We start from the raw sequence: 14598 nt of genomic DNA, 5'->3' as shown, positions 1-14598 counted from the left end.
TCTTAACTGAAAATCTACTATTTTCTGAAATTTCATTCACTGGTCACGTACTTAAATCGTCATGCTGAGATTACATTTGAGTGTTATTGTACCAAAAATAGAGAAAACTTGACAAAAAGCCATTTTTTTCATTAAAATATATTAATATGTCTCCAACTACTGCAATCTGTCAGACTACATGGGTTTTACTGGTGAATAAATGCTGTAGAAGATGATGATTAAGTGATTTTTCACCATTTGTTGTAATATTATGCTCAGTATTTTGCATTCTTAACTGAAAATCTACTATTTTCTGACATTTCATTCACTGGTGAAGTACTTAAATCGTCATGCTGAGATTACATTTGAGTGTTATTGTACCAAAAATAGAGGAAACTTGACAAAAAGCCATTTTTTTCCAGTAAAATATATTAATATGTCTCCAACTACTGCAATCTGTCAGACTACATGGGTTTTACTGGTGAATAAATGCTGTAGAAGATGATGATTAAGGGATTTTTCACCATTTGTTGTAATATTATGCTCAGTATTTTGCATTCTTAACTGAAAATCTACTATTTTCTGACATTTCATTCACTGGTCTAGTACTTAAATCGTCATGCTGAGATTACATTTGAGTGTTATTGTACCAAAAATAGAGAAAACTTGACAAAAAGCCATTTTTTTCATTAAAATATATTAATATGTCTCCAACTACTGCAATCTGTCAGACTACATGGGTTTTACTGGTGAATAAATGCTGTAGAAGATGATGATTAAGTGATTTTTCACCATTTGTTCTTATATTATGCTCAGTAATTTTCATTCTTAACTGAAAATCTACTATTTTCTGACATTTAATTCACTGGTGAAGTACTTTAATTGTCATGCTGAGATTACATTTGAGCGTTATTGTACCAAAAGCAGGGAAAAATTGACAAAAAGCCACTTTTTCAGTAAAATATATAATTAAATTGTCTCCAACCACTGCAATCTACATGGGTTTTACCGGTGAATCAATGGTGTAGAAGATGATGATTAAGTGATTTTTCACCATTTTTTTCAAATATTATGCTCAGTATTTTGCATTCTTAAGTGAAAATCAGGTATTTTCCTTCATTTAATTTACTGATCACGATTGATGTCCATAAAAGCTCAAATTAAAACTGAGGGTTATTGTACCACAAACAGAGAAAACGGAAGAAAAAGTGACTTTCACGGTAAAATCTCTCATTAACTGAACATAAACCCAGTGTCTCCATCCACTGTCATTGATCCAACTCCATGGGTTTTACTGGTGAATCAATGTTGTAGAAGATGACGGTGTTTCCACGGTAACTACGGAGCCTCTGAACATCCAAATGGGTCATATCTCATGAGCATGAAAAGACGACAAACTGTATTTTACACCAGTTATTTACATGTACTGATAGGATTACTGGATCTAAAGTTGTTAAACATTTTAGATCAGTAGATGCATTCGGACGCTGGAGGATATTCGGGTCTTTTTGGGTTCAAGTTACGAATTGCTTGCCAGATATTAACAGATATTTTTCAAGTTTGTGTTTCGATTTAACTTGAACATAAAACATCACATGAAGTCATGGCTGTGATTTATTATTTATTTTTGTATTGGTCTCAAACTTTGAAGTAAAAAACTAAAAAAACTAATACAATTTAGAAGTCAATTACATATGCACCCATCAATGGTCATTAATCACAGAAATAGTAAGGAAATACAATAAATTTAACATAAGTGTACATATGAATCGACTTGTAAACACAGCTTGAGAAGAGACAGACAGAAGCAAAGGCTCATCTAGTCCTTCCCCCTCCTTACGTTCAGTGTCAGATTCAAAATCAAATATATTTCCTTCATTGGCTTCATCCGTCATTTTTGTGCATGCTGGACATTCAGAACCTGCTCCACAGTTAGTTTAAGCCAAATGACATTATTGAATATCTGTGTGGTCCAGATGTACGACAGACCACAGCTGTCCAGTATGTCCTTTTCCTGTGGAAGCCATGGGACGTGTCTTCACCTGTGTTCTACAAATGGACAGTTTAGTGTTTAACCCTTAGAGGTCGGAGCTTATTTTGGCCATTTTTGAGTACTTTTGAGTTTGCCTTTATATACTATATAAAGAAATGTTTACTATACCCATGTTTGTTATCTATTTTTTCAGGACAACTTCATCTATCTCATCTATTATTTTTTTCACTTTAACCTACCATATCAACACAAAAGGAGATAAATACATACATACATACATACATACATACATACATAAATACATAAATGAATGAATATACAAAATCCGATTTGCAAAATGTATAGAATTTATTACATAAATATCACAAAGATGCTTAACGAACCTTTTCAAAGACTTTCAAAGTGGATTTTGGTTTCAAACACTAGGTCAGTGTTTTTCAACCTTGGGGTCGGGATCCCACATGGGGTCGCCTGAAATTTCTAGTAATTGATAAAAATAAATGACAAACTAATAAAAAATATATGGTGAATTGTTAGAGACAATCCTAATACACAAGACATGACAAACTCTGAAGCTGAAACTGAAGCACTGTGGTTCTGTTTATCTGTCAAATGTTCATTGTGGTCAGTTTCAGATGCTGCAGCTCTTTCATAATTCATAGTTTGAGTTCTTGTTTGTTCAGTATTAATTGTCAGCCTTGTAAATCCAAGCTGGACTGACTGTACATATCCTGACCAAGGAAAATCGAATTCTCCCTTTGTGTAGTAATCTACACCTGGCTTTTCTGCCTCCGTCCATAATAATGTACATTATATAGACTAAATGTCGTCTAAAATTAATGTTTATTTGCAACATAGTATAGCAAACTATTACATGATCCAAAACAAATAATAAAACATTAATGTCTCTTTTTTGAGTGTGTGGGGTTGCCAGAAATTTATGATGTTAAAATGGGGTCACGAACCACGAACAAAAAAGGTTGGGAACCACTGTACTAGGTATATAATATCATAATTGTAATAAATTATTTGACATAAAAGCATATATTTGCGTAGCCGTTTTCTCACCCCTCCTCCCACTGCACCACCCCCAGTCCTCCCAGTTTCCATATCCGGGTGAAGTGGGGGTCATTCTCACCCTTACCTGTAATGCTAATGCAGTTTTTCGGCCTTTTTTTCGACAAAAATGACAAAGATATGGTCAGAAATATAACCTCATTTTCATAGTTTTACTCACGTTTGTTTACTCCGTGTTCAAACCGTCATATCTCCGGGTGTATTTACTCTATCTACATCAAATAAAAAGTGGGAGAGTGTTTCAAGTCTGCACTTTCAAATGCGATTATCCCCAGTGGTCGACTTCTACGACCGACTTCCGACGCTACGACGTGTTGAAAATGTCATGTGGTTGAGTCACCGTGGTCGTATCTGTGGACCCCAAGGGTTAAAATGCACATCATCATCACCATCATCATCCTCAATTTGTTTGTGTGGAACAGCGTCTACCTGTGTGTCATAAACTGAAGTTGCGGCTCATGTGGTTTTTCGAGGATCAGGCGTGCGGTGGGTTCAGGCGTGCGGTGGGTTCAGGGGTGGGTGGGTGGGTCAGTCCTCTGCGGCTCCACGTGCACACAAACACACAGGTGCAGCATCAGGGAGGTTTAAAATAGTCTTATTGATTGTGCAGGGACACGGTGGGATGTGCCCCCCAGGTTATATTTTATTGTTCTCTCAGTTCAATAAGAGCGATGCTACTCCCTGTTCTCCCAGACAGCTGCTACATAACGTTCTCACTCTGTGTTTTTCTCGGCCACAGATTGAATGATTGAACTGATGCCTGCTTTCTATTGTACTTGAGTCTCTCATATTGACTGGTCTGGGACTGTGGTGCTACAGCTGAAGCACAGAGCAGGGCAGCTTTGTATGGATAAAACTGATAATAACTCAGACCACAAAGGAGAGATGCTCATTTTGGGGCTGAATAAAAGTCGTCTCTCTTTGGTACATTATAAAAAAAAAAAAACGACTATGCATTTTTTTTTTACTTTTGCAAAATAGTTACTCAAGCTGCAGCGAGGGGAAAATAGCATCAGGTTTTTTCTTTTTTTCAGACCCGGTGCTACTTTTATGGCACTTCCCAAATGAACTTTTCTCCCTATTAAACTTTTTTTAAGTGACTTATCACCGTTTATTCCAGGGGTATCAAAGTCATTTTAGTTCAGGGGCCACATTCAGCCTAATATGATCTAAAGTGGGCCGGACCAGTCAAATAATATAAATAATAGCATAAGAACTTTTGATTGAAAAAAGTAAATAATCAAAATGTTTACATCTACGAATTGTGCTTGAATATAACATGGACAACTAGAAGCACTCGGAGAGCGCAGACCTCCGCCAAGGCTGATCAGTGCCCCCCCCCATGGGCCCCCCCACACCAAGGAGGTTATGTTTTTGCCAGGGTTTGTTTGTCTGTCTGTCTGTCTGTTTGTCTGTCCGTTAGTGTGCAATATAACTCAAAAAGTTATGGACAGATTTTGATGAAATTTTCTGGACTGCGCCCCCCCCGTGCCCCCCCCCCCCCCCCCCCCCATCACCACCAAAATTTAATCATTTCTTCCTTATCCCATTTCCAACAAACCCTGAAAATTTCATCAAAATCTGTCCATAACTTTTTGAGTTATGTTGCACACTAACGGACAGACAAACAAACAAACAGACAAACAAACCCTGGCAAAAACATAACCTCCTTGGCGGAGGTAAATATGAACAACCTGAAAATTAAAAAAATTAATTAAGTAAAGTAAGTGCAATGTTAACAATATTACGCCTTAGTTTATCATTTCTGCATGTGAATCACAACTTGGAGATCACAGTGGATCTACAAATACATAAAACATTAAATAACAGGATAAGTATTATTAAAATTCCACATACTTAAGACATTTCAGATATTCACATTTTTTTGTTAAAGGCTAGACTGTAAATGTAAACATTTTTGTGTAATTTTACTTTTTTTTACACTAAAACAAAGAGACAAATTTACAGTTCTCATTATTTATAGGTTATTATGATCGAATTTTACTGGTCTGATCCACTTTAGACTGAAATGACCTAAAATGATTTTATCATCCTTGAATGTTAATATCTTTAGTTTAATTTTTGCATTTTGCAAATTCATCCCAGGGGCCGGATTGAACCCTTTGGCGGGCCGAATTTGGCCCCCGGGCCACATGTTTGACACCTGTGGTTTATTCTAATATTACCCTCTGTATCTTACTTTTTTTTTTTGGTAAAAATCAGGTATTTTCCTGTATTTAATTCACTGATCATGTCCACCAGGGGTCTGCAACCTATGGCTTCCTGTTGCTTTGTCAAAAAACATAAGGAACATGTTGAAATTACCTGAATGAATCAATATTTTTTTTAACGTTGTTGCGGGCCTAAATCTTTTCTAACATTGTCCATTGGTTGCGATAATGACAAAATGTTTGTTTTTTTCATCATATGGGGTCATCATCAAATGGGGGTAAGTGTACCCCTGGGGGTACGTGAGATTTTAAAATATATTTAAAAAGTAGCATGCATGCAAAAATCCTTTAAAATTAATTATTAGATTAATTAAATATTTCAGGAAAATATATAAGTTCACAAAATGAATTTTATATTCAGTAGGCTATTCAATTTCATCATCCTAAAAACCCAGAGTCTCCCCCATACCAGAATGGTTGGACCCAACCTGTCATATGCCACCTAGCATCACCTGTCAATCACTTGAAAACTCAAACAATGGAGTCGTGGTTAAAGTGTAATTCTTTTTTAGAACAGATCTTTACTATGATCCCAAAAGAAGGACACTTTATGTTGATAGTTATTTTATGTGCACAAATCTTTATTTATAATTAAGTTAATTATTTCTTTCTTTTCTTAGTTATATCTTTTTATTTCCAAATAGTTCAAGAGAGACCACTTCAAATGGAGTTCCAAAGTTTCATAAATCACACACTGATTGCACAGCACACTGTTTTAAATCATTTTTTTCAACCAAAAATGCTTTGTGCTGGTTAGGGGATACTTGGCTGAAAAAATATTTCACAGGGGGTACATCACAGAAAAAAGGTTGAGAACCACCGAACTAAGGTGTATATCAATGCTACAGTTCTTTTTTTTTTTTTTTTTTGCCAAATTCAAAAAGACATACTTGTTTTTCAGTTGTTCATAGTTTGTCTGTTTTAAAGTATGCCTATTAACATGAAAGTGGAGGTTTTTCACCATTTATATAATGTTACATTAAAATCAGTAAAAATCTTGAATGTTTTCTTTATTATAGTCATATTATCTCAGTAATGCACCAGACTTTCCATTATTTTAACAGAAAAGCAAAGTTCAATAACAAACTAATCCCAAATGGGCTACTGCAGAACAGCCTTCTCATGGTAAAACGTAGATGAGTTTGGATATTTCTTTCATGTCTCCAGACAGATTGTCTTATTTTTTGAGTCCAAAATTGCTCTTTAGATTGGAAAGCTTGCCGAACCCTGATGTAGATGTTCATAAAAGCTCAGAATGCAGTTCAGGGTTATTATATCAGAAACAGAGAAAACTGAAGAAACAGTGACTTTTTCAGCAAAGATATCAGTAACTGAACATAAAAATAAGTGGTCGCTTTTTCATTGACCCTCAAATTGCGTGAATATAACTTGCACACAAAAATTTACCACATGGAAAAAATGACAGTTTTGCCAAAACTCTCGTTTTTTGATTAAAAGTTTTTGTGCTGGCAAGAGGTGGTTTTTCTGGTGTAATACACATGGTATATCACGCAAATCTGCAGTGGTAAGATATTTTTCCGCAACTACAGTCATGTGAATAAAAAACAAAACAGATGTTGACGGACGTTACACCAAGCGAAGAAGAAGAGTAGCGCTGTATGGGTGGACACACCAGGAAACCACTAATAATAATGAATATATCTGTAAGTCAACACCATATTTACGTTTGTCATCATGTTTATGGAATAACTTCTCATGTCATCTTGCGATAATACATAAACAAATCATCACATTTGTGATTTAATGGAAAAACCGACATTACGCACTTCTTTTTTTTCGACATCTAGTAAATATCGCTAAAGTTGTGCGCAGAAAAGCGACTAGTGTCTCCATCCACTGTCATTGATCCAACTCCATGGATTTTACTGGTGAATCAATGTTGTAGAAGATGACAGTGTTTCCACGGTAACTACGGAGCCTCTGAACGTCCAAATGGGTCATATCTGATGACCGTGAAAATATGAATAACTGTATTTACACCAGTTATTTACATGGATTGATAGGATTGATTAGTGGATCAACAGGTATTTAACTTTTTATATCGCTAAATGGTTTTAGTCGCCGGTGTATGTTTGGGTCTTTATGGGTTAAATCTTAGAATGTCCAAATGGGTCATATCTGATGACCATGAAAAGATTTTTCAGTGAAAATCAGCAATTTTCCAACATTTAATTTACTCATTATGTACTTTAATCATTGTGGTGAAATTACATTTGAGCGTTAAACAGAGAAAACTTGAGAAAAAGCCACTTTTTCAGTAAAATCTATCATTAACTGAACATAAACAAAATGTCTCCAACCACTGAAATCTGTCAAATTCCATGGGTTTTACTGGTGAATCAATGTTGTAGAAGATGACGGTGTTTCCACGGTAACTACGGAGCCTCTGACCGTCCAAATGGGTCATATCTGATGACCATGAAAATATGACTAACTGTATTTACACCAATTATTTACTTGGATTGATTAGTGGATCAATATGTTTTTAACTTTTTATATCGCTAAATGGTTTTAGTAGCTGGTGTATGTTTGGGTCTTTATGGTTAAATCTTAGAATGTCCAAATGGGTCATATCTGATGACCATGAAAAGATTTTTCAGTGAAAATCTGCTATTTTCCGACATTTAATTCACTGATCATGTAATTTAATCATCATGCTGAGATTACATTTGAGCGTTCTTATACCAAAAACAGAGAAAGCTGGAGAAAAAGCCACTTTTTTGGTAAAATCTATCATTAACTGAACTTAAACAAAATGTCTCCAACCACTGACATCTGTCCAACTCCATGGGTTTTACTGGTGAATCAATGTTGTAGAAGATGACGGTGTTTCCACGGTAACTACGGAGCCTCTGAACATCCAAATGGGTCATATCTGATGACCATGAAGAGATTTTTCAGTGAAAATCGGCTATTTTCCGACATTTAATTCACTGATCATGTACTTTAATCATCATGCTGAGATTACATTTAAGCGTTCTTATACCAAAAACGGAGAAAACTTGAGAAAAAAGCCACTTTTTCAGTAAAATCTATCATTAACTGAACTTAAAATATCTCCAACCACTGAAATCTGTCCAACTCCATGGGTTTTAGTGGTGAATCAATGTTGTAGAAGATGACAGTGTTTCCACGGTAACTACGGAGCCTCTGACCGTCCAAATGGGTCATATCTGATGATCGTGAAAAGATGACAAACTGTATTTTACACCAATTATTTACATGTATTGATAGGATTAATGGATCAACAGTTATTACATATTTTAGATCAGCAGATAATTTTGGTCAACGGTGGTTGTTTGGGTCTTTGTGGGTTAATAAAAATGAAAAAAAAAAGTAAAAACTTACTCTATCTTTAAAAAAAACAAAAACAAACCTGCATTAGCGTGGACTAGCAACATAAAATTTGGGTCTTTATGGGTTAAGAATGTGTATGAAGGTTAAGAGAAGACCAAATATTATAAGTGGTACATTTACACATAGATGCAAACTCAAACGACAGAGGATTTTACACAGAATTAGGCTGAGCTCTGAAAACCAAGCACTTTTTTTTTTGCCTTGTATGTCCCCGTTCTCCCACAGTAACATATGAGTGGGTCCGTCACATCACTGCACACAGTTATTAACACAGCTTTTCCCACTCACAGCCAACTTTGAACAGGCATATTTTACCCATCAGCACATCCTGTTCCATAATCTTGACTTTTATTCATTTTTTTTTTCTCCTCCCATTTTGCTCCTGTCTGAAGTAGGCTACTGCAGCAATATTTGTTGTAATGAAAATTCACAAATCTCATTTACTATCCTTATTGCCTGAGCCCTTGTAGAATTTCTCCAAATAGGAGAGATTGCTGATACACACTAACTCAGAAGATGACATCTTTGTTCTGCACTTCTGACACTTTTCAGATTTTTTTTTTTTCCCTGACAGAGGGATTCAGGCAGAGAAGAAGAAGAAATCTATGCCTGGAAAAGGGATCAGTGAATATGATCACTTTTTTGCTCAGTCCAGAGCGTCTCAATAAGAAAACGGATGGTTCTGTGAAAACACATGAAGGAACAGGAATGATTGAGATGCATGCACTGTTATGAACGAAATGTAAAGTTTTCTGAATTGGAATGAGACGCACGTTCAAACACTTGGTCGTAGATTTGTGTTGATTAGGGATGGGAAGATTATCCAATATGCCGACACGCGCGTGCACGATCCGAGTGCACCGGTAAAGAAGCTGCGAGTGAATGAAAAGTTCGGAATGATATCGCGATGCATTGATTATTGAATGTTTGTATCGCTAAAATTCGATCCGTTCTATACAATATATATTTACTTGCATTTAAAAGTGTTACTATTTATTTGGGTAAAGTTTTTCTTTCCTTCAGACCCACGTTAACATACGCTGCGGATTCGCGAATGTGTACACTGCACACTAACAGTCTGAGTCCCGTGGATGGACTGTGGCACAAGTGCTGCGGATGAATACTGTAACATCTGTATGAATCTGACAGACATAGAAGGAGGTGACCACATGGTGTATGAACGTGTACTTCATACTATATCAACTGCATTGAATACTGCCGTACACACCACAGATACTTCCTTAAACAGTGTCATACAGATCCAACAGTGCATCCCAGAATACCTTGTGCAGGTGTCTGTTAAAGTGACAGAACCTGTTTCTGTTTTCCCTACATTACACATATATTACATTACAAATTGATTCAGCAAGGGAGCAAGAAGTTGAGTGTTAGAAACGTTCAGAGAAATGACATTGGAAGCAAAGTTCTAACTTTTTCATCTGACTGAATGTGAAGCACGTGTTCTGAAACTGAACTAAAGCCACTTTGTAAAAAGTCATGGTTTTATTTGATAAATAAATAATCAAGCTCATTGAATTGCACTATATATATATATATATATATATATATATATATATATATATATATATATATGTGTGTATATTTGTATATATATACAGGGGTTGGACAAAATAATGGAAACACCTTCACCTCAAGATGATAATGCCCCAATCCATACAGCTAGAATTGTTAAAGAATGGCATGAGGAACATTCTAATGAAGTTGAGCATCTCGTATGGCCGGCACAGTCCCCAGACCTCAACATTATTGAGCATTTATGGTCAGTTTTAGAGATTCAAGTAAGACGTCGATTTCCACCGCCATCGTCTCTAAAAGAGTTGGAGGGTATTCTAACTGAAGAATGGCTTAAAATTCCTTTGGAAACAATTCACAAGTTGTATGAATCAATACCTCAGAGAATTGAGGCTGTAATTGCCGCAAAAGGTGGACCTACACCATATTAAATTATATTTTGTTGATTTTTTTAAGGTGTTTCCATTATTTTGTCCAACCCCTGTATATCTTAGGCCTGTAACGGTACACAAAATTTTCGGTTCGGTACATTTTTGGTTTTCAAAGCCACGGTTCGTTTTTTTTTCGGTTCGGTACGGGAAGAAAGAAAACCCCTCAAAAAGTCTATTAATGCATTTATGAATTTTTAAACATTTTCCCCCCAATTTCTGGAGACAATAGAATATAGAAAAACGGGAATAATATAATTCTGCTGCTACAAATGAAATAGAAAATAAAATAAATTATTAATATTACTAAATGTATTTTAAACATTAGTATTGCACTTTTCCCTGAAAGGTAGTTTCGAACAAACAAAAATCTAATCACAGTTCTGTCAGTTCACATTCTGCTTAAAAATAACATAAAAATTCCATATGAAGTGCAACATTAACAGGAGGGTAAACTGGTATTCTGTTGAAACAAACTGAAGAGAAACATTGACAACACAATGAACCACATTATTTATTTTAGGACAGAGAACAAACTGTTTAGGACAGTGTGTGTATTTGTGTGTGCCAGTGTGCACGGGGCATTTTTTTTTTTTTTTTTGTCGGAGCCGGGGGGTGGGGGGGCGCAGTTATATACCTGGGGGTGCGGTCCATAACTAACGTAACGAACGCTGTCGTGAAACGAAAGTGAAACTTTACATACTTTCAACGTTCTATTTATTCCTCTATTATACAGCGTGTGTGATAGACAGACAGACAGACAGACAGAGCTAGTGTAAGTGTTTTAGAACTACCGTAGTTCCTATGGGCCAAACAACATCCGTCTTATTAACGTCTCTTTCCTCGTTGTTGTCTTTCACCTGAACCTGAACTGATCCAAACTGGACTGGACTGATGGTGGAGGGTCTTCAGTCTCTTCCTTCCAGGTTCACATCATATTTGTTGTTTTTTTTTAACCTTATATCAGCTGCTATTTCATATTTCGGGTCAATGTGTGCTCCTTTATTAAGTCCGTGTGAAACTTTTGCAGATTTAAAGTTCCACATCAAACAATGTCTTTCATTCCTTTTTCTTTTTCTCATCATACTGTGCCGTTTCGGCACAGCTGTGTACCAAACCGAACAGGTGTGTACCGAAACGGTTCGGTTCGGTACGTGTACCGTTACAGGCCTAATATATATATTTTTTTTAATACCAGAATGAATGTATTCAATCAAAATGTGCTTAATTGCTTTGTATCGTGATTTGGGTGTGAATCATATCGCATCGCATTGTGAGATGCCATACACATATCTTTAATATATTGGATCGGAGATGTTGTATTGAGATGCGTATTGTTTCGGCCTTACAACTAAGATTCCCAACCCTAGTGTTGATGGTTGATTTAAAAAAATAAAAAAATAAAAAAAAAGGCAGAGCGGTACCTCCCACAGAGCGCCAGGATCACCACCGCTGCTCTATGAAGTAGATACTCAGCAGCCGCGTGCTGTCAAGAAAAATCAATCAATCATCCAACACAGAGCGGCACAGAAATGTCAGCTGTGCACCTCTGACTCTCAGGCCACAACATGTGTTTCACTGTGTGTTTTACGTGTGTGTCACGAAACCTATTACACAAGAGGACTGAGACGGAGTAGAAATACATGAGAGCTTGTGCTTTTCAGGTTTTGTTTTGTTTTTTTTTCCCTCTGACATATAGGGGTGTGCAGTGGCAAGAATCTGGCAATACGATACAAATCACAACACTTGGATCATGATAAGTTAGTTGAGACTGACTCTCATTTACAGTAACGACCTGGCCAAGAGGCAGCATACAAACAGAATACAAATATTTAAAGAATTTTTGGTTGAATTCATCTTTTATTTCAGTACTTGGAGAGGCTTTTGGGCATAGTGATGATTTGTTCTAGTATAGTTTTTAGAATATACAGTTGGGGGGGGCAAGGTTCTACAGTTGCCCCCCTTACCCCCCTGTAGATCCGTCCCTAAACGCTTCTCCATGTTTCTGCTGATGTCCCTCACTTGCAGAAACTGTGATGAGCACAGGTTGCAGACTTGGTGGGTTAATATTTCAGGCCTTGACTCCCTCAGATTCATCCTATTATTAAGATAATGACTGTTCAGGTCTGAGCAGGATGGCCACCTGGTGAACATGATCCACTGCATATTTTACACCTGACAGAAGAAACTCCACTCAAAGTAATTACAAAGGCATGGATGACAGTGTAATATCAATGATGTTTAATTTAATTTAATTTCTTGGATTTTATTCACATAGCTGGAACTTTGCATGTCCTTATTTACATTTTTATTAGTTTCAATGATATATTTTGTGATATGTGAACAAGAAAATTTTTGAAAGTCCTTAAAGATAACTACTATTATATTTATCTCATGCACAAGTGAATTTGCACACAATATATTGTATTATCTTCTATGGAAATGTAAAACACTACAGTGCATATGTTTACGGTATTCCAATGCAGTGTTCTGTTTTGTATTTGATAACTGCAGTTTTGGAAATTACCATAAAAATAGTCCCAAAAGAAAGAGTAAAAAACAATTATTTAACTGATTTTAGAAAGCTATGTATGAAATTATGAATAAAATGCACTGCTGTGTCTGTTACCGATGGTGGACGTGGTGGTATGTTTGTAAACTGCCAATGAACCTGATCAGTGACGTTATTACATGTGTTGCCTTTGAATTGTTATGATGAAAGTTGTAACATTAGGAGATTTTCACAGTATTAGACAGTATATAGTAAAGCAATTAACCTGACAGGTGTGAAAAGAAAAGTTTTTCTGTTTATAATATAGAAAGTCGGGATTATTTATTTGAAGGAAGTATGTGGAAAAAAAATCTCTATTCTGAACATAAATAAAAACAAATAAAACTGCACATTTCTAGTTTAACAAAAAGGAAGAAAAAGGATGCAGGACCTCTAAAAATAAATAAATAAAAAGGCAACTCCACATGTGATAGCACTAGGTGTATTTCAGTCAAGCCTTTTTTAATTTACACAAAAACCTCAATTACTATCAACTTTGTAATTTATTGATTTAATTTAATGCATTTTTATGGATGATTTATGAAAAATCAATGAGATTTAATATTTTTTTTAATTTTCTATCAGAACTGAAAACAAACCAAGTTGAAAAATACAAAAACTCTGTCATACAAGTGGAAAAATGCATTAATAATTAATATTATACAAAACAAATAGGCTGCGTTATGAGCGAGAAGTGTCTTCAAGAACCAGCTCTTCATATTTGCATAACTGTAGTCGATGGAAATCAGAGGGATGGTCACGATTTTATAATTTACACATTTTTCATGAAGCGAAAACCTTGATTGATTAGAGATATTTAATGTTTCCCAGCCTTATTTATTTATTTATTGCATTTATTAAAGGTAGAGGTGAATAAGTGTAATGGAAACAGACTTGTTAAACTGTAGTGTGGTTGCATGTGTGCAGTAAAAGTTGATTGAATTTATTAAAAAAGAAAACAAAAAACAGAAGTATCATATTAGATGGAAAACTTTGATGACCTGCCTCTATGTTGGAAGGTTTTGAAGCAGTGCTGTAGGATTCAGACCAGTGGCTTGGCTTTGTATTGTTTAGTTTGGTTTGATAATATTTGGTTTGTCATTGTTTCATTTGGTTTGGTTGAGATTGGTTCATCATTGTTTGGTTTAATACTGTTTGGTTTGGTGTCACTTGGTATTGCTTGGTTTAGTTTGCTTTATCATTACTTGGTTTGGCTTAGTTTGGTTTCCTATTGTTTGGTTTGTTTGGACCCGGCCAAGGTTATTATCGTTAATGAAAACTGACAAAATGACGACAACTAGAACTAAAAAAAAACATTTTCGTTAACTGAAATATATAAAAACTATAATTAAAAGAAAAAAAAAAGATGACTAACTGAAACTGTATTGTGTGTTTACAAAACTAACTAAAACGTATAAAAAATTATGG

This window comes from Sphaeramia orbicularis, chromosome 21 (assembly GCF_902148855.1).
Source record: "Sphaeramia orbicularis chromosome 21, fSphaOr1.1, whole genome shotgun sequence".
NCBI classification, from domain to species: domain Eukaryota; kingdom Metazoa; phylum Chordata; class Actinopteri; order Kurtiformes; family Apogonidae; genus Sphaeramia; species Sphaeramia orbicularis.
Note: the sequence above shows the minus strand (reverse complement) of the source record.